General features: G+C 42.1%; 1 protein-coding gene across 2 annotated transcripts in view; it reads left to right on the forward strand.

Annotated features, from left to right (window-relative positions):
* The first annotated feature begins 2,103 nt into the window (after window positions 1–2,103).
* sema5a (sema domain, seven thrombospondin repeats (type 1 and type 1-like), transmembrane domain (TM) and short cytoplasmic domain, (semaphorin) 5A) overlaps window positions 2,104–22,190 on the forward strand; it is a 140,199-nt gene continuing 120,112 nt past the window's right edge. For both annotated transcript variants that reach the window (XM_030099161.1, XM_030099162.1), the window contains exon 1: window positions 2,104–2,460. The gene's annotated coding sequence lies outside the window, so the exon portion shown is untranslated. The remainder of the gene's footprint in view (window positions 2,461–22,190) is intronic.

Genomic DNA, 22,190 nt, shown 5'->3' on the forward strand with positions numbered 1-22,190 from the left:
CTGATGGCCCATCCGAAGACAACTGCTTTGTTTTAACTGATAAAATTGGCCCACCCCGCACAGCTCACACAGCTAAAAAAAAAAAAACCCTCACTCTGAAGTTCAGCTGGAGCTCTGTGGGTTTTTGCTTTTGGCTGTGAGGGAGTAAAACATCTATTGTGCGAGCGAGCCGGCCATGCAGAGTGAAAGAGAGTCTGAAATTCCTGAAGCGAGGAGGGGGAAAAAAAAAAAAGTTCTGGAGGTCACAGCACTTTTAATGGATGAAACTGCAGTTTATATTTTATAACTACTATTTGACAGAGTCTTATTTGAAATATCACAACTCAGTTTTTTTATATTTATTGAGCTGCACCATTTCCCTTATTATCTTGTGCCAATCTGTTCTGATATTTTAAGGAAACAGATCAGCTCTCTTTGCCTGTCCCTGCACAGCAAGAGAAAGGAAAAGGTTACCCACGCATTTCCCAGAGTTGCGCGGAGGCCACTTGAAATGTAAATCTCAGCTTTACTTCCCCCCGTCGTGGGTAGCGACATTTTTATGAAAATTACCTGATTTGAATGTAGATGTGGGCATGCAGGAGCAGAGGCATTCACCGAGGCACGTTCCTGTTTAACGAAGAGGCGTATTAACAGGCTGTTGTTGACTCCACTATGTGTCTGTCAAAAAGACAGACACACTTTCTCTCACAGCCCTAAAGCTGTGTGCAACACTTTGGGCTTTCACAGCTTGAGAGAGGCTGCGCTCATTCACCAGGGGATAAATAGGTAATTGAAGTGAAGATGTCACTATTAAAATACACAAAGACACAGAAACACAGCTCTGTCGTTCTCTGCCGTGCTCCCTCTCCTCTGTTTCTCTCTCCTACACTTCTATCAGACGTGGTATACGTTCTCTTTCTATAAGGATCCATTTGCTCTTGCATGAATGGAAGAAAAGAGTTTTGGCTGCATGAGTAAAGCAGCTTAAAAGCACTTCAACCACAATACTGGACAGCTGGGCCCTGATGTAAACGCATGACAGGGTTCAAAACATACATTAACTCTGCAATGCTGTGTGTTGAAGTGTGCTTGAAAAAAAAGTGCTGTGAGGTGTGTGACTGAAGGTGAAAATGACATCAAATCTTCAATCAATCAATATTTTATTTTATGAATGGCTTTAAAAGGTTGAAAACATGCACAATTCTGTATTCAAGCATCCATAACACGCATTGATCCATCTCTCATAGGGCATCACTTTATTTATTTTGAAGACTTTTTCCCAGACAATGGGAAAAAAGCAGGGTCCATCATTGAGAAAACAAAGAGATAAGTTCCAGTCTGCATAGAGTTAATCTAATCAACTTAACTTTTAATTCTTTTTTTTTTTTTTTTTTTTTTTTTTTATGGAAGACAAAGTTCCTGGAGAAAACTGTCGCATACACGGGAAGAAAGAACATGCAAACTCAACAAAGAAAGACTCTAAAAGCCAAATGTGCTAAATCCTACAACACTGTGCGTACCTTTGATATGATTGTACACAATCATGAAAAAAATTCGATATTAATTGTGTGTGAAAACATAAAACATGCGATTTCATTTATACACGTGTATAAATGAAATCGAATCAAACTAAAAGTTTTGACATCTCCCTAACTGTAATCGTATGCCTAAGTATAGTTTAAGACTCTCGGGATTATCTCCCAATAAATAAAGCTTCAGGTTGGGAGTTCTCTTCATCGTCCTAAATGAATTGTGATCTCTCTGAATACTTTCCACAGCCGGGATCACTGGAGCACCACCAAGCTCAGACTGTCCAAATCTTTTCCATCCCACTTGTAGCTCTGGCTCTCAGCGAGGCTCCACTCGTCTCCTCCACCTGCAGGACAGCTGTGCGCCTCTGCCACGTCTCTCTGTTCGCCGCTGGAGCGAAGGCGCAAAGTGGGGGCGCAGCTCAGCCTCAGCCATCAAAAGCAGCTCGCAGCGCGCGCAGCTGGAACTGAGAGCCGCGCTGGACGCAACACCGCAGCCCGCAGCTCACCGCCTCGCCTCTGTCCTGTCTGCCTGACTTAAAGGAAAGTTCTGTTTGTAAAGTCTTTTTTTTTCTTCCTTCTTTTCTTTTCTTTTTTTCCCCCCCCTCTTTCTTTCTTCGCACCACCCCAAGCAGCGGAGGCATATTGTCTGTGGCGCAGCGCGACAGTGCGGTGTCCGATTACAGCTCGCGCGCCGAGCAGCCACCGGCACAGAGCGCTTCTCCTCCGTGGGGCAGAAATAGCAACCCGGGGCTCCGGAGGGACGGGACTGAGCACGGAGGAATCTCTACAAAGGGAGTTCTACATAAAACCAGAGACACGGCAGACGCGAGGATAATTTCATCTCCGACTCATCTTCTGTTTTGTGTATCTGCGCTCCACTTCTTCTCTCCGGGACAAGACACGCAGCTTCGCTCCTTGCTAGATGACCGGGAGTTGGACACCTCACTTGGTAAGAATAAACTGTTATTAGTATTCCCAAATTGCTTTATTTCAGCATTATTTATACATGTCACACACTTCTGGAGATATTCTGTCATTTTGTTTTCGTTTGATTTGGAATGGATGGCACGCGCGCTGTGTCAGGTGCCTTATTCCACATTAATTAATGTGTCGAAAAAACAAGTTTCCCAATATATCAGCTTTTAACAAGAGGCACGCACTGCTCTAGAAAAAATGCCCAATAAAGCAAATAGTCAGTTTTAGAAGTTTTGCCTGGTGATTTGCGGTGTGTGGCCACTTGGTGGTGCTGGCAGAGTGCGGCCGTCCACCAGGTTCCGCGAGGCTTTCATCAAATCTTTATGAGCAATGAATTCACATTACTTTCCCTCTTTCTAATATCTCATTACAAGCTTTTTTTTAATTCCCTGTTGTAAATCAGCTCTTCAGAATTTAGTATAGAAACTAAAGATTAACTAAGAAGCTTAGAAAATATGAATGTAATATAGTGGAACAATTAGTGTATAGTTAATACAGACAACATCAGTGGCTTCACAGTGATTGTGCAAGTTGGAAAATTAGTATATTCTTTTGGTTTCTGGTTAGATTTTTGTTCATACACCACATCTTTTTATTGCAATTGATTCTCAGTTCTTTTTAGTGCAGTTGATTGAAAACTTTTACTGACAATTTATATACTTCTGTATTTTCATCACCTTTAGAACAACAGGTAAGCAATAATTTTTAGTAGCATGTTTACAGTTCACAAGTATTTTTAAAGAATAATTCAAATCTTTCTTAATTTGATTAATTTAAGTAGCTCAAATTGCATTATAACCACTTGTTATTCTTCACATGAACAAGATTATTGAGGGAAAATCCAACATTTCCACAAGACTTGGGTTAGATGGAAAAACTCCCTTTTATTCAGAGAAGCCAGCAGATCCAGACTCAGAGGTGGCATTATTCTGCTTGCACCAGTTGGAGTTCGAGGAGATAAAAAGACATGGCAGAGGCAGAGAGCAACAAACAAGTGGCATTAGACAGAAAGCTCATCCACACCCTGCAGATTTGATGAAGGTAGTAAGAAAGGATCATGAACTTTTAGCTCCACAGCCAGAGATACCTGCAGGAATGCATAAAGAGGGAGAGATGACAATCATTGCAAACCAGAGGACCCAAAACAGGGGGAGTGATATTTGATAGACATTGGCTGTAAAGGCTAATGCTGGAGTTCTACCTTTAACCAAAGCCAGATTTCTTTTGTTTGACTTGTCTCTTTGTTGAAACCGGTCAGCTGAACCTGAAACTTAAGACTTTTCCTTCAGCTGCAGAGTCCTACAAGTTTTTGAACCGGCAATTTGTGAAACTACCCCCACAAGTTGTTGATTTTTTTCAAGTAGAACAACAGGTTTACTAAATTGTGAGCACCCAGTACTCCTTCTTAAAATCCACATTGACAGTTTCCAGTGCACTTGTTACTGAGCAAAATGAAGAAAATTAGAATCAGGAGAATTAAATTGCTACAATTGTAGAATGATTATCTGTGCCAACAGTGCAACACATGGATTGTGAGGAGATAATAAATGAGTTTCAGGTACTTAATTAATTCACAGATTCTCCCCATGGCTCTGTCCTTGCAGCAAGTTTGGATGAATGCTAATCTCCAACTGTGATCAACCTGATTAGTGCACGATTAAGTGGACATGATTATTAACAAAGTCACTCCTCCACTGCTGTTTTTGTCAAGCCAGAGGCGAGAAGCATCTCCACAACATGCAAATATTTGATCAGAAGTTCTTTGAGTGGGCATACTTTCTTTTCCCCTTTTCCATTGGTATTCAGGGGGTTTGCAGTTGTTTTGGTTCGACTAGCTTTCGAGACATGAAAGCCGCTTTTTTTTGATAAACACAGTCAGCTTCTTCTGATCTTACGGCCTGAGCCCCACGAGGATGCTGTGGCTCATCTGCCCTGTCACACTGTGCTCACCAGTGGAAATAAGTGACCCTCAGTCCAGATGGTGGAATTACTTCGGACTCACAGGGTCCAGGCCTTTTATTAAACGTCAGGCGCTAAAATCCCCCAGAGAAAAGAGAGGGGAAAAGAAATACAAAATAGAAGGGTGATAGTGGAGATGCTAAAGTGCTGAATCAAGAAATCATGGGACACAATGCCTTTTGGCAAGAAAAAGGTGCATATTGGAGCTGAACCACTGAAGGAAAACTTTAGAAAAACAGCTTTAGACTGAAGTTATTTTGAAGTTTAGAGGGTTTTAGGGCTTGATATTTGTTAGTTTTCATATTTGTAGGTACTGAAATACAGGAAACTGCTTCTAGACTTTAGAAAAGTGATCATAAACTTCAGAAGACGATTGATCAAAATGTAACCATTGGATAAATGCGAAACATGCTCCAAACTCAGCAGATTAGTTAATAATATATTTATCATTAAGATAGGTGAGCAGCAGATACAGATGAACCCGTGGTCGACAATCTCGCCGCACATCTTGTCCGGAGCAGCATATGATTAGCGTGATTGATAATTGCGATGTGTTGGGAATGTGCCGGAGCGCTGACACAGAACTCCTGCACAAACACAGCAATTAGTCCCAGCCAGGAGATTTCCGTGATGAAAATGACCCTCGGTGGCCTCAGCGGGCTGTGCGGTCGCCATGGAAACCGGCTGAATGACAGAGCCATTGTCGTCGACCTTTGTGAGGCGACGTCCCTCCGGGGGTCGAGCCCCGTCAGGAGTGAAAGTGAAAGGCATTATCATGCACGTGTAAACTAAACAGCCATTACCCTCTGGCCTCTCGGCGCTCTTTAAGACCCTTTGGTTACTTATTTATCTGACACCAGCAAGATGGGGCTTTGGGGGAGTTTGCCTCCGTACACACAGACTCACAAAAGATCTGGGTTTATTGGCTGAGGTTGCATGGGAGCCCTGATTTTACAAATTCTCCTCAGTAGATGATAAATTGCTCTTATGCGAGGAAACTTGGGGACTCAAACAATGGTTGAAGTGGTTTGTTTCTCCGTCCCGCTGTGCTTTGTCTGCACCCAACCACAGGCTATTTATATATCACAACCGCTTCGCCATTATCTCATCCCTTCTTGCTTTTGCATTTGTGAATTCAAGACTGTCGGAGATCCAGGAGAGGAGCCATCCCACATTTTATTCGTTCAATATGTCTTTTCTATTTATTATTGTGGAGCCTAGACGATAATGAAAAAGGTCATCCCGTTCAAATTTCACATTTCACAAAAAAAAAAAAATCACATTTTTCTTAAGCACTCATACTAACTTCGAGTTAAAAACATAATAATGCAAAAAATGGAGGCATACTTAAAAACTGGCACAAAAACAACTATAAAAACAGAATAGTATTTGCTCTGCTCTAATCACGCGCATGACACAAAAATACTTTAACGATCCAGGGCAGAGAATAGACGAATAACACAAATATGCTACTTTGCCGCATTTTCAGGAAACGCTCATTAGATCCTCCAACTTTATATCTCCCATGTCTAAAAAAGGACATATTTTCTTGCCAGGAAGATATTAGAGGAGAAATCTGGGATTGTTAGTTTGAACGTATCCTTTGCCAAGTTGTGAGCGAAGCAAAAGCAGCCGTAAATGTGGAACCTGCAAAGGAGGAGTTTTGCTGATATCTCTTAATGGCCTAATTTGAGGTAAATGCTATGTTCTGTTATTGAGCATCAAAACTTGGCAGCTGAAAACTTTCTAACTTTGGACAAGGCTATGTTGAAAATGCCCTGTAAACTACCTCAGTGGCTTTATTTAAAGTCATAGAGTGAATTTGATGGAGTTTATAATGGTTTGGCTCTGTATGCCACTTTCAGTTGATTGAATACAGGAAAACTGCTAGTTCCATCCCCGGCTCTCACTTTCATTCAGTCTTTATCTCACTGTGTCCTCGGTGAGAGATTTGCATTATTGCAGTTATGTATCCTTTTTGAAGTGTCTATTTAAAAAAAAAAAAAAGCATTTTCATCTGTATTTGAGGGAAAGGAATCAAAATTTATACAGGAAAAAAAGTGTCTTGGCAAGTAATGTGGTAATTTCTTACTTTTGTTGCCGTTAGTGCCAGCGGCTGCATGTCCACACACATTTCTTGACCTCTCCCAACACAACAGAGAAAGTCGCCCGGGCATAAGCAAACGTTGTTTTTCTTTTCTTTTCGCTCATTTAGGGAGATGGTGCAATGTTGCTATGGCTACCCCAAGGTTTCCTGGAGGTGATTTGAGGACTTGTCTGTCACGAACCAAGTAATAAATGTTGGCAAAATGAAAGTTTATCATCCAGGCCACTTCTGCTCTTTAAAGGCCAGAGTGTTACAGTGGTTGCCGTAGTGATCAACAGAAAGCTCCAAAGTGGGATGCACAATGCAAGTCCATAGCATCTTTTGTTAGCTACACAAAAGCCTACTTGATGGCTACGTTGCTGTCGCATAAATGGAACTGAGTTACATGTCTTATCATCAAGGTTGGCGATGAAAGGATGACGCTGTTATTCTGAAAGGAATTCACTGTGAAAAATGTTCTGCAATAAATGTCACTTATGTCACATCACAACTTAAAAGAGCTCAGTTAAAGTGAGAAGACACAGCGAGAACAAAAATATTTGTTCCTGCTTTGCTGTAGGGTGAGGGAGCCGATCCCAGCTGACTGGAGGCAAAGGCAGGACTCACTCTGGAAACAGGCACAACTACACACACTCACGTTCACGCAAGGGAAGTTTAGGCCGAGGTTACACGGTGACAATTTTCAAATGAAAATGCGAAACTTCTTTTTGCATTTTGGGTGTCTGCTTACACGACAACTATGCTTGAGGCCACTGAAAACTTAACTTTTTGACAACTTTCTGAAAATGGTCGGCCCCGTCTCCATGTAGAAACCCATTCAGGAAAACATGCAAAACTCCCCAAGCCCATCATGCCCTCTGTAGAATTCATTAAAAAGTAATTTTCAATGTCTTCACTGTAACACACAAGTGACAAAAAGATTTTCTATAAGCTTCACTCTTAAAGTTTGGCAACATCCAAATCATTATTTATTACCATTGGAGCCCAACAGCAATCAAGAACAACATATTTTAAAGTGAAATACATTAGGAAGTCTGGCAGTATCTAAAAATGGCTGAACCGTGTGAGACAAATTCCACGTGGCACAAGAGTGGGAGTTTGGAGTTGAGTTTCACTCAGCGCGTGAGAATTGGCAGCCTTGCTTCACTCAGATTCTTAAATACATTTTTTTTTTGCTGCGTGTCCTGTGCAGTCAGCTGGTAAAGTGGCTTTACACACTATGCTGGGGATGGAGAAGATTTTATCACCCCTGTGATAAAAATAATTGAGCAGATAGGGAGAGACCTAAAGACCATAAAGGGGTGTGTACACCCCCCCAGGCAGCAATCACATGATGTGTATTAAAAAAAAGCAGGAGACATACAGTATATCAGTGCTTATGTAGAAGTGGATCATGTAGAGGAGACACACGCATAGAAAAATCTGTAATCGGACATAACCATGTAAAACTGGCAGAGGAAGCAGCGGTAATTTCGCACTGCATGCTAAACAGCATCAGCAGGACAAGGGCAGGTGTCGGAAATAATTTGAGTTCAGAGTGCGGCTGCGAAGCGCTGGCAAGTGATACGCGATCCTGGATGCACCATTATTTCTGCCGCTTGCATCCAAGAAGGAATGTCTGTGGTTTGAGTAAACCATCATGTCCACGCGTCAGAGGGAATTAGCAGCTCTGAAGCAGCCTTCGCTCGCCAGCACGGATACACCACATTAGCTCTGCCCCTCTCTCCACGACACCCTCAAACCCCTCTCAAATAGCGGAGGAATCTGTCTTTTAACCACAATGTAAGAACGGGAGGAAGAGCAAGACCGTATTTGGGTCACGATTAAATAATCCCAAAAGCCTCTTTTTCACCAGGGATCACGCCGAGAGGATGTTTCAAAGGTTAAACAGAGACGGATCCAAAGTTTTGTGCAAACAGGAGAAGCGATTATTGTAAACTTATTTAAGTTTGCACTTGGTTGTACTTCTTCCATATTGGTACGTGGCGGCTTGGAAGCGCAGAAAGCTGAAGAGGAGCGGATTGGGGAGGAGCGTCGGAGGAGGTGTAATGAGTCAGGGGAAAAGAGGTGTAAAGAGGATTTCAGAATGAGAGTTTGAGGAAGAAAGAGTGAAGAGGCTTTGCTCGTCTTTGTTTATTGACTGATTGAGTGCCACGGGGCCATTTGAAGGGTGAAATGAGTCATGAGCTGTCATCAAAACACACATGCCAAAACGCACACACACACACACACACACACACACACCGAGGGAAGCACAGACTTTCCTCCTCTCCGGACTGTCACCCGGCTGTATTTCTCTGGAAGATGAATGACTTTGAAGCATGAATGAGAGGATCATTTGATAGCTGCTCTCAGCTCGTATATTTCTCTTTTGTGGGAGTTTCTTCTTTCTGGCTGCAGCTTGTACACTCTGAGGTCGAGAGCAAAACTGGACTGCCTCCTGTGAGACTTTTGACTTTCACGGCTATGAATAGTCACACCTAAATTAGTATCCACCCATTACTAAAGCAGGTGGGTTGTGCGGTTTTTATGTATTTATTCATGTCATGCAGTGTATTTTTATTTATTTATTTTTTTTACACACCAGCAGCTTCTAGTAATGCAGTTTAAGCCTCTCTTGGGCTTGAGTATTTTTTTGTTTCTCCTCATGGGACCTGCATCATTGCATCTTATCTTTATGGAGCATATCATTACACGATAAGAAGCCCTTTTGATGTGATGCGTTTAGAACTATCCGAGCTCCATCTATCGCGACGCCGCAAAACAGCCAGAGAAGCTCTAATTTGATCAGTGAGTGGATATAAATACAGAAAATCCTTTAATCTTCGGCAAATGAAAACATTTATCTTTACTTTGAAATCATTACGACGGGCTAATCAGAGCAGTATCCTCGAAAAAGGAGTCTTCAAGTTGCAAGAGGATGCTTCTCTCTGCAGATGAATGAGAAAACATAATTACAGGGCGTGCTATATTCTTTTTATGCGACCTTATATGAAAGTTTGAGATAACATCTTGAAGATAAAGCAGCCCTCTACTTGTAGTTTGGCCACGCGGAAAGAAAGAAAAAGGGAGAGCGATGAAGAAGGAGATTAGACGAGAGATATGAGAAGAGAAAGGGAGATTGGACGACACTGATAGAGGTGAAAAGATAAGAATTTGAGGTCTGCAGACAAAGAAGGGAGGTGCCCGTTTTTCTGAATGGAAATATAAAGAGCGAAAGAATGAAAACAGATGAGATACGGATAAAAGAGGTGATACATGAGCGGATGACTCGACAGGCAGGACGATCCGGTGTGAGGGAAACTGTTAAATGTACAAGGTGGAGCGCCTCTGTAATTCAGCAGTCTGTCTCGTCGATCTCCGGATGCGTCATACGGCTGGATTTATCTGTCAGTGTTGGAGGCCCTTAGACGGGATGGACGGAAAGACAGACAGAACAGGACGGGACAAGGCAGAAAAGAACCGGAGAGGACAGGAAGGAGAGAAGACAGTAAAAGCAGCATGAGAGAAAAAAGATGGACAGACTGACACAGAACGGGAAAAGGGCTGACAGAAAAGAGATAAATGTGAAGAAGGAAGAGGGAGTGAGGCCCAGGCCTCTTCTTCTACACCAGGGATGAAAAGGGACATGCCTTGTTCATTTTGGAAAAAATCCTAAAATCTTTCTCACTTAATTCATAAAACCCTCCTCAAACTGTGAACACTCACCATTATCCTACAGACAATCAATTGTTTGCAACTCCCATAGTTCCCAAACACCTTCAATTTCAAAAATCATCATTCTTTTTTTTAATAATGCTATTTTCTCCCTCTGATCCATTCTACTCTTAAAGCTCGTGTCCGGAGTTTTGAAAGAGAGAGGCTTTTTTCTTAATCCAAAGTCTCGAGGTTCCGCCCTCCCTCTGCTTTCATGAGCGACCAAGCCACGCCCCTTTAATTGTGCACGTGAATTATCCGTCGGGTGAAAATGAGAGCCTCTGAGTCCTACAGCATCCTACATGTTTAGCTGTTTACAGTGGTTGTTCAGCAGACCATGGATATATCCGAGGTAAGCGGGCCGGCTGCTGCGGAGCTAACTCTCCTCTGCCTGGGCGAGTGCGCGTGCTCTCTGACTGCGTGCACACTTTGATTGACAACACGAGAATGCGGAAGCTCGAAATCTATTGGCTGAAGCTGACCGGCGCTATTTCAGATAACATGGGGGTCTATGAGACGAAGGCGGAGCTCATAAATAAATTTTCATATTGCTTAATGCTAATGTTATATTGTAGTATCGAACCAGACTGACACATTTAAGCTCTGTTGAAAAATGATACATACATTGGAAACGAACGGAAACTCCGGACACGAGCTTTAAAGTCTTAATTTGACTATACATGCTTAACATTTTGCATTTTTCTACTCTGCAAACAGAGATGTGACACGGACGCTTATGTTGCACAGCTCAGTTATAAAATGTTTCATTGTGGATCTTTGTTTTTGGCCATTTCATTAGAGAAATTCACCACTACAACTTTATTCCTCCTGAGTTCCCTACATCCCCACGACCAGTGCATTATTTAGGGAGAACACATTCCTCTGTTCTCTGTTCAGCTGTGCTGTTTTGTGCACAATAATTGCAGTGATTACAGATGCCTTTTTCAATCTTGATGATCATTATTGTTATCTGTGTTTTTTCATTGAACTGCAATGCATAATTTATTTTATTAGAGGTGGATGCAGTCCTGTACATCATTAGGAAGCACTTCTGCTCACTTCTGTTCTCACAAACAAAAAGTCATTTCTAATATGTTTGTGTCATAGTTTATATTCCCTTGAAAGCGTGCATAAATCTGAACATCAACATGAAGTTATTAGATGCAGAAAAATCCACAATGCTCATCATAATGCATCTGATGTCCGTCAGTGTTGGTGTTTGTGTATGAATAATGCAGCAAGTGAAATAACGTGATGTTGAAAGGCCTGGGAATTCATTGGGCGTGGAGAGCCGCGAAGAAATAAGAAAGCAAAAGTCACTTTGGTAAAATTCCCTTTCAAATGCATCCATTGTTTTCCAAACCTGCAAAAGCTGCACATTCTCCAGACACGGAGCTCTCATGAGTCATGCCCTTTAGCAGTCTGTGTCGAGCTCTGATGTGAATGTGTAGTCTGCCCGGCCGCAGACACAATGCTGCCTCAGTTTCTAAAGGTGGAACCACGCGCAGGATGTGCGGTCTCATCTAAACCGCTAGCAGCGGATAACAAATCACTTATTATTCCTTCTGAATAACATTTCATTCTTCCTTGAGTAAACTATCGAGAAGAATGACCCCCTCAGTTAGCGTGCGCATGGCTGTCTGCCAGCAGTAAGCACCTCATTTTGTTGATTTACAGTATTCTCAAGTGAAGTAAATTTATTTTGAGCTGTGCGCTTAAGAGGAAGTGGTCATTTGGAATTGAGGACTATTGTACAACAAGGGGTTTAGTTTCAAGAGAGATTTTGCTGTGGAACATTAGGTCCGGCCAGGTACTGGGCTTCGGTGATAAAGAGATTGCTTGCTCCAGAAGACAATAGAGTAATTTAGCCAGGAGGGTCCATTTTTCCACATAGAGTGTTGGTTAGTTAATACAGTGATCTGATTATGCTGTTCATGAAACAACAGAATGTTTCTATTCTCCTGCTTTGGCTCTATTGTGTTGAGCTCCCCAGAGAAGAGAGTTACGTTGAAGAGCAGTGCTGACTTTCTGCCTGCGTTTCTCCTGCCGAGCTGCCCTGTCGGGACTGAAGTGGATTGTATAAACATTCTCCGGGTAGGGATGTGTTATTTCCCTCTTCTTCCTCGCTCTTGCATAGAAAAGAGAGAACTCAAATACAAAGAAACACCAAAGCTCGGAAAAATACACATCCTAGAGTACACACATTTCCAGGTGTGTGTGTGTGTGTGTGTGTGTGTGTGTGTGTGTGCACGCATGCGTGTGTGCGTGTGTGTTTTGTACGTAGGAGATGAGTTTTACACCCTGCAGCATCATGCAATGTAGGCTGAGACTCGACTGAGAAACAGCGGCTGTCAGAGACACAGAAAATTAAATAAACAAATAAATTCCCAAGAATAAGAAGCTGGAGCAAGTAGAGGAAGCCACCAAAATAACTCTGTGTACAAATCTGAAGCGCAATAATAGCTCTGTCGTTTATTTCACAAGCAGTCCAGGTGCCGATGGCCGACCTCTGGAGGTCAGGAGGCGGCAGAGTCAATGAAAGGAAAGGATCCAGTTTCACTTTCTCAGAGATGCGTCTTCTCCCGGTTGTTGACCTCAGCCTGCCCAGACCTGACCTTTAACCCGGCCCCGACTCCTCTGCTGCTCTTACAAACAGATATTTTAAAAAAAGATCCAAACATGGACGAAAGCATGATTCCAAGGTTCATCGTGACAAGCAAGGGGCGACAAGAAGAAGAAGAAGAGACAATTGGCTGGTCTTCCTTAATGGGGATAAGCTTGGCTCAGCTTTGGCACATCTTTTTAAATGGAGGATAAAATGGATTCAGGCAATCTTAGCAGTTGTTTTTGACTTAAGCCTCTGCAGAACTCTTCAGACAGGCGCAGCGAGCGAGGGAACTCCTACGCAGAGGATAAATTTCCTCTGGACTTGCCCTACCACAACACTTTGTTGCCGTGCTCTTGTTGTCATTAAAAATAGACCTCTGCCCTTATGAAGCTGGGGCCGCCTCGCATCCTGATCTATTTTGTGCTCCACGCCGTTCCCCAAAGGCTCTCTGGGTAGAAAAGTACTCCCCTCACTGCAACAGTTAAGGCCAAAAGGGGACTCTTTCCTGCAGGGTCGACATCTTTTTATTGACTTTAGCAAGGCACACGAAAAGAAGTTGCATTGCACAATGTGAAGCGGAAACTGCTGCTGTAGACCATCAAGCAGCTGATTCGCAGGAGGTAATTGTGCATGTAAAGATTGTTTCAGTTTTTTTTTTTTTTTAGGTTTTTTTTTTTTTTTTTAATGCCTTTGTGGGTGTTACAGAAACTTTACATTTACAGCCAGAGATCGAAAGGTTGTTCTTAGAGGAAATCAGACTTTTTTTTTCCCTCTTCTCCCTCATCTCCATTACAACTTCCAACCTCCTCCTCTTCACTTTGCCCTGAAAACCATAATGTTCCGATAATACTATATTCATCCCCAGAGGGAAATAACCGTTCCCATTTGGCTTTTTTTTTATATGTATGGGAGGGTCGGGGTGCAGGGTCGGGATCCCATAACTTTCTCAAGGACACGCAAATTTATGGGCAGTTTTTGGTATCAAAAGGTATAAAACATCAAGAGCAGCAGTGGCAAGTCTCGTCTGCACGCAATAAGATGCGTAAGTAGAAGTAAAAAGAAAGAAAGCACCGTAACCTATAATTGTCTTCTCCACACCCATAATGACTGCCACTCCACAACACTAGCCCTCATTTTTATATACTAAAGACTTTCTCTTTCCAGTTTTATGTTTCTTCCTGACGTGCTTTTGAAAAGTTTTAAAGAAAGTTCTCAAGTTATTTTCTGTGCTTGTGTACGTCAATGCTCCAAGCGTGACTTTTCTATCAGTATTTATAGTTTGTCAGTTTTCACCTGAAGCCATTATTTTAATTACTAGATTACTAGACACACAGTCATTTTATTGCCATTTAATTGTCTTTTCCATCTCTAAAGGTGTGAATCACTGACATTCAGAGTTTTTTTTGGGGGGCTGCTTTTCGGAAGCTGCAAAAGTCAATTAGGTGTTTGGCGAAACAATTAATAACACCTTCAGCAAGGAGCACCTCAAAGTTTCCCAACACAAATGCGCCCACATTTAGCCGCAGAGCACGGCTGTTGGGAAGGAGGTAAAGGATGTTAATTACAGTGAACAACGTAATGATTTATCGCTATTGTTATAAAGCCGCAGCGGCTGTGCCTACCTAAAGAAACAATTACGTAAAACCGTACTGTTATTTCTGCCTCGGTGACAGAGCCGTAATTTAGCTGCACGTCTTGATTCAGTTCCACACAGTCTGTCACTCAAAACGACCTGCCTCTTTTTTTTTTCCCCTCCACATCTACACACACACACACACACACACACAAACACACTTGTACAGAGGAACTTGTTGGGATGAATAATGCAGATAACCCAGCTGTATTAGTCTCTTGAAAACAGAACAAGATACATATATCTACTGGCAACATGATAATTGCTCACATGAGGAAGCATAAATTTAAAGCTGGACGCAGAGTGATGGTGGGAAACTGAGGAGATTGACAAAGTTGTGGTGGACTGAGGCCTCAGTGACTTGTTGGGGTAGGAAGTGAAGCACACCTGCAGGCCACATGTGGATTGCTCTGCCCGCCCCCGCTAGTGTCCCGGCTTGGAAAACTCCACCGTCATCATTATAGCTAAGGGTGGAGGGGATCATTAAGTCATTATTTATGTGCTTTCTGCTGTTTTATCACCTCCAGTCTCACAATGCAGACACCCACACTCACAGCCCCAGAAGAATAGCATAATTGTATGAGGCAGCCAGGGGGGCCCGTCTAATAGAAAAAGTGCAGGCATTAACAGTCTGGACCAGCTGTAGACACGACTCACCCACCTTATTTCCCCCCTCTATGAAAGGCTCGTTTGCACCTTGTGCTGTTTATGTTTATTTACACGCTGCTTCCAGAATGAGCCCCCACATCCAGATGTCCCCCCACCCCTCCGCTTTGAAGGATGTGGTAGCAGAAGGGAAGTTTTTACAGGTAGTTTCGGCTTTACAATAGCGGTGGTTTGCTGAATGAGTCCGGTTAAAAGCATGTCGCAAACAGAGCACTTCAGGCCTCTTCTCACTCTATTTCAACATCTTCCCTTGCAACATTTCTTTCGCCCTTAAAAACAGACCGAGTTGTTAAAGATGTTTCTGTTTCTTTGGGCGGGGGGAGGGTTTGTCTGAAGTGGTTTATTTCATGCTGTGTATCCTTTGTGGCAGGAGTGGAGTTGGTATCGATTGTCTACCATTCATTTCACACACTGATGGACTTTTACAATCATATTACTGCAGTTTAAATTAAACACACGACCACTCGGTCCATGGTAAAAGGGGTGCTGGGATCAACACAATAATTTAAAGTGCGCCACATAATAATCCCACCACCTGTTCGTCCATCCCCTCTCATTCTGTCTGTCTCTTGTTCCTCTCCTTTAATTGTAAACAACTGCAGGTCTCCACTCGCACCAATTTTGTTCTTTGTTGGACAAAATGCTCCATACTGTTTACTCCTTGCACATCTTTTAAAGCATATTTGTCTCCCTGCACAAAAAAAAAATCACAAATTTCACTTAAAGATATACGTTTGAGGTTATGTCGAACTGAAGTGTCTTGAAAAAAAAAGAGAGAAATACAAAAGATACAGAAAACAGAGCTATGTAGGGTAGAGGTTGTCTAAAAAAAAAGTAGAAGGCAGAGGGAATTGAAAGTTAAATAGAGCCGCTCTGTACTGCACCTGGAGCCACGTCTCCTGTGAAAGGCCACGTAGAGTCAGCTCTCTGGACACCGCAGCCTCAGATACTCCAAATACCACCATTTCCCCTGGTGTTTCCTTTCCCTTCAGCTTTAAAGAGGGGAGACTGTTGCTTTTCCAGCTGTGCCTGACCACTTCACCCCGGCTCTGTCCTCTTGTTGTTTTCATGTCCTGATTCAATTACCTCTGTGGGACCGCTGTCCTGACACATGACATGCACACGCTCCACTGCCGAGATGTGTGGAACTGCGTTGTGTGTTATTTATGGCCGATTCCAGATTCTCTTCTCTGCAGAGCCGCGTTTCAGCTCCGACCCTTTTGTTTCTTTTTCTGAACAGCTTCTGAACTCCTTTTCTCCTGCATATACCCTCTGCTCAGTTAATCCTGGGCGTCCTCCTCCTCACTCATCACTCCTTTTGTTCCAGCTTAACCTCTTTGCCACCTCTCTCCCCTTTACTCCAACCTCCTCTGTCCCTGCACCATTCTTCAAGTTCATCTCATTCAACCTGTACCCATCAGCCCCTCCTGCATCTCCTTCATCCCCTTTGTTCCTCTATTCCTTTCATTATTACCGGCCTTACTCTCAGTAATCTACCTCGTGTGACCCGAAACGACTTTCTCGCCCCATCTCCCTCGCCACAGTCTTTTGCCCCTCACTTTTAAAGAGCGGGTCAGAGTGAGACTTGAAGGCCATCGCTTCATCATCAGGTTTCAGCCTGTCAGACAGCTGAGTACGCTGGTGCGGCCAGTAAATTAATGTCAGACACATGCACAGAAATACCTACTGTCACACGCATGTTCTTATATATGCACGGGGATATATCGTCAGTATATTTGCACATTGCTGGAGTTGTACAGGAATCCAGAGGAAAGAAACATCTGCAACACAAATATGCAGAATGAATCAGTTCAAGTTTGTGATAAATAACTTTTGGGTGTCAAAGAAGGTGTTGGCTATGGTCTTGGGACAAGACACTGAAAATGAGAAGATAACACGTTGTCTGAAAGTGTAAATTGCGATCAAAATGTGTTGAAAGTAACAGCAAATGCATTTAATATGTGTATTAACAAGAGGAATGGGATACAAGTTTGTTTTCTCTGCCATCTTTTATCCTCAAATTATCCTCAAATTTCTGTGGAGTTTCTCCAGAGACACTAAATCTAATGTGAAGGTATGACATTTACAGACAGTACTTTATTTTTACCACATTTTCAATTTTTGTTTTCTTTAATAGTGATCTGTTTGATGACTTCCTCCAGCAACACATTCAACTTTACATTTTTGTGCACAGTGAACAGAAGCAAATATACATCGAAGCATTACAATGTGCAGCACACCATTCTTGTGTCAAGAACTAAATCAATTCCAGTCAATGGATTTGACTGATAGAGCAGTTTTCTGATTAACGGTCAACACAGTGTTTTTTTTTTTTTTACAATGTTAGTCACATTCACCCATTCAAAGACACATTCACACACCAGTCATCCAATGGGAGCAGTTTAGAGGTCCAGTGTCTTGCTCAAGGACACTTTGATGCCTGGACAAAGGCGTTTGAACCTTTCCAAGACAACCGGCTCGATCCAGGTAAATCAGAGCCAGTAAATCTGAGAGCATTTCTTCAATTAAAATGTCTGCTCTTGCAAATATATCTGGGGGTTGTAGTATTTTAATATGACTGGAAGACATAAAGCAACACTGTGAACTCGAACCATTCAGTGGAAGGCAGCAGTGATGGTGGAGAGATACCGGGCTGGAAAGATTATTACTTATTATAACAGAATACCATCAAGAATGGACACTGTAACATGTAGGATTTCAGATTCATTTTCTTTTTCTCAGGGAAAGTTCAACTTGTTCATAATAGTTTTTCTCAAAGATATGGTAATTGTGAACATAGTTTATATATAGTTATTTATACTAAAGCTTGAGAATTATTGGCATTTAGTGCTTTTTGTAGTCATATATGACTTGCTAGTTTTACAGTTGAGAATTACCCGTTGAAACAATCCAACTTTGTCATCTGTCAATCTGAATTTCCGTGTACTTGACCGCATTAATTTTTTTAACATATTGCATGCATGTGCGATTTCATTCCAAAAACAGCCAACGGCACCCACTATTGACCCTACATGCTAACAACATAGTTTTCAGTGTTCCTGCCGTTGCTGTGTGGATGGACATCATTTTCAAAATGTTAATGTGTAAACGAAAACAATGCATTTTCACTCAAAATGTCACGTAGATAGGGTCTTAAGCCATAGTGAACAATCATTATATGTGTAACAGATGCGATGGTCACTGGACTCTATATAAAGAACTCTCCTTTTATTGTCCTTGGATCTCAACAAGCTGTGAAGAAGAAAGTTTTTTAATGTGATTTTTTTTTTTGCAAAACCAAAAGTGCATGCCGGATGTCACACTGAAGTTATTAATGTGACTTTCACTTGCTATGCATGAGACTCTGCAGCCTTCCTCCTCTTGGATTTTAAAATACATTCATTTGATGTATTTTGTGTGGACTGCTGGTGAAGTAGCTTTAATCACTGTTTGAGGGAGATGGATTTTATCCTGCTCCGTGATAAAAATAATTCAGCTGGCAGATTGAAGGATGCTCGCAAATTACCTCTAAGCTGATTGGCTGGTCAAACATCCTGTCTGAGTCTGTGTTTCTCCATACTACTGTCCCCAGTGACTTTCTAAAATACCGTAAGAAAAGAAATGCCTTTCTAAGCAGCTTGTTCGTCTTGTCATTTGTCCCCTCCATTTAAATTCATCAGTCCAATTTCAAAGCCGTACAGGATTGTTTAAAGTGTCACCTATTTGCAAGCGAGTTCCCTTTCATGATTTCATCGACGTGTTCTTTACAATTTCGGTTTGTTGAATGTATCACTGCTCCCTGGGGCAGATGATTCGCTGCCAGTAATGTAAGAATCCACTCAAATGTGATTATTCAGTACTTGTGTGAAATCAATGGCAGGCACGATTCTTCATAGAGCCATACATCAGTCACCAAATATTAAACACTTTGTGACTTACGAAGTACGGGGGCAGCAAATGCTAATTGGTTTTTATTTCACTGTTGATTCTCCCACTAATTCTCCCTTGATTAACTGTCTTTTGAAAAATACTTTCATTACCAAAGCTAACTAAGATTTTATCAAAGTACTTGTTTCGTTGGGTGATTATTTCAAACATGTAAGATTCAGAATGATATCATAGAGAAACAAAAATGTTTTTTTCTTTTTGTATTATTAACAGTAACTAATATTTAGTCTTGTACTGGGAGATAAATTCTGTGTTGTGTAGTTTTGAAGCTTGAAGCCATTAGATTTCATCTACATTTCTCAGTGTTCTGTTTCAGTATCTCATAGTGAGATATTAAAGAGTAGACTTTATGTTGGAAGACTGTCTGGAAAGTTAGGGAAAAACTCCTGCAGCCAAATGTGGGTGAAAATCACCCTCTAATAAACACTTCATTTTAACTTTAACAACAGAGTATACATGACGAAAATATGTATATTTTTGCAAAAAATAAACAATTACTACTAAAAAATGCAGAAACCCAAGCTGAGGTCTTGCACACCAAACACAAATATGCACCTTTTTTTTAATCCTCAATGTAAGTCGTCTGTATACAGATAAGTTGCATTTATTTTACTGCCTCCAGATGTGAGCTAACTGTTGATCATCCCTGTCCAGCGTCTGCTTTTCAAGAAAGTTCTGTGAATGTGTTCCATGAATCCAGTCGTGTTGTCGTGCGCTGTAGTGGTCCCAGATGGTGTGTATGTTTTAGTTTTATAGCCATTGAGAAAGGCACGGGCATAAACAGAGAAATGCGAATAAACAAAACAAAAAATGGGCCAGGTGCGCACGGACCATGACATTTTGCAGATGCATATACATGTGGGTCTCTCTCACACACACACACACGGTAACATCTGTTTTTGGCCTACAATCAAGCCCAGATGGACCTCAGGGCTGCTGTGTCAACAACACTAAAGACCACACATTAAACATGACCAATCTTCTTTCAACTGACTCCTGGGGATTTGAAGCAACGACGGGACATAAACCAGCACTTCGGCCTGCAATTGTTATCATAATAAAAACAAGAAAGTATTTCCAAATTAATGCATGCCGTGATTTCTGCAGGAATTTAGGTCAGTTGACCAACATCTGAGGAGCTGGGCGTCTTGTGCGGATCTGAGGTGTTGTGTGTGTTTATGAATATGTATTGTGTGGACAAGTTAACTTTATTTCATCTTCGTGGCAAATATGAGGAAGAACCTAAACATAGAAAGTGAATTAATATATTAGAGTTAAAAGCGGTGATATTCAGCTTTGATGTTAAGCCATCAAAGGCATCATGAAGCCACGCCGTTCGGAGGGGCAGTGTTGCACTGCACTGTATATTTAGCTGTGAGCTTAAATTAGACCTGTCACAACTATAGACACATGCCATTGCCTGCTTTTGTGTCCCTTGATCCGCCGGGGAAGTTGATGTAGCTGTGGCCGCTGATTAGATGGTGTTGTTTTTGCTCCGGGGAGAAGCTGTGCGAGCATGTATGTATTAAAAGAGAGGAAAAATGAGAGTCTGAGGTATAAAGAAAGACATAGATTGCCTGTGTGTGTTTGTCCAGTCGTGCACTGATGTGAGTGTGTGCGCCGGCTCGTCCTTGTGCAGGCCTCCATCCCAGCAAGGAGAAGGCACAAAGCACCTGGCCCATTCCTGCCTAATCAAGTTAGTGGAGGAGCCTGCAGCCACGAAGGCTTTGAGAGCTAATACTGGCCCCGATAGATAGCACAGTTTCTCATTTTTGTCCCGGAAACCTTGGAGTTCCCTCCTCTACAAAACTCATAAACACTCACACAAAGCCTCATGCTGACACACACACACACACACACACACACACGCTCACAGATACACACACACACCTGCTCTCCTGCTGTATACCTGCTGACACATGCATTCTTACAACAATTATAGACTAACCGCCCGCCTCCGAGTAAGACAGAGGGGCCAGCTTTTTATGATTCTGTCCCTGTAGTTTTTACCCAGACGAAAAAATGTTAAAGATACACCGCATTTGAGAGATGTAGCAGTTTGCACTTCGAGAAGTCTGTTTGATGTATAATTTGTCCCGACAGAAACTATTTGTGATCGTACACTCTTCCCCCCCCCCCACCCCCCCCACCCCCCCCACCCCCCCCACCCCCCCCCCCCACCCCCCCCCCTCCATCTTTTTTCGGGCTTGCAGTGAGAAAGACAGGATATGCATCCTCACTCTTTGTAGCCTCTAATCTCTGCTGCTCTCTCTGATTTTTAGCAGGGAAGTGATGACACACTATCAAAGTGATTTCTGTTTGTTACATGGCTCATTTGGGTCAATTAGAGCGAAACTTATTATGTGTCGTCGGTGGTTTTGGGGCCACGATGACACTTTACCCCAAAGACACTATCTGACTGTGATTTCCAAAAATACTTTTAAATGTTTGTCATAAAGAGCTGCGAAACGGTGTGCTTCTGCAGAATCATAGAGTTGTTGTTAAAGGCTTGTGTGTGTTGTATTTGCACAGCAGAGTGAAGCCAATGCATGGCTGCTGTCACATATTTATTAAAGTAATCAGAAACAGGCTTCATGTGGTGACATTCTGTTTGAACTCCATAAAAACTGTAATTATCATAAATTATCTAACAGCAAGCTAGCAGTTATTGAAATTTGCAATAATAAAGCTCTGACGATCGTTGAAATGAAGTCTGTAATCTAGCCAAACAAGTAAAACAGACAAATGAAAAACAAAGCAGAAGTGCAATGATGCCAAAATGTCACCTACTTCAGACTGTTTTGACGGAAACTTAAGAAATGCTCTAAATATTGATGCGCCAGTCTATTTCTTGCTGATCCCTTCTCTGATACCTGAACTCAGCAAATCTGCTGCTCCAGGCACAAGTTTGATTTCAGCTTTATGATCCTCCTACATAAAACTCCTTCAAATCCCAAGTGACTGCATGATTGTAATGACCTTTTCATATATTTTTACCAACCTGTGGGCAAACATAAGCATCAGTGACACACAGATGCACAGCTCACCTCGATCTGACCGAACTTCAAGAAGCAGTCTGCAGTCTCA

This window comes from Salarias fasciatus, chromosome 9 (genome assembly GCF_902148845.1).
Source record: "Salarias fasciatus chromosome 9, fSalaFa1.1, whole genome shotgun sequence".
NCBI lineage: Eukaryota > Metazoa > Chordata > Actinopteri > Blenniiformes > Blenniidae > Salarias > Salarias fasciatus.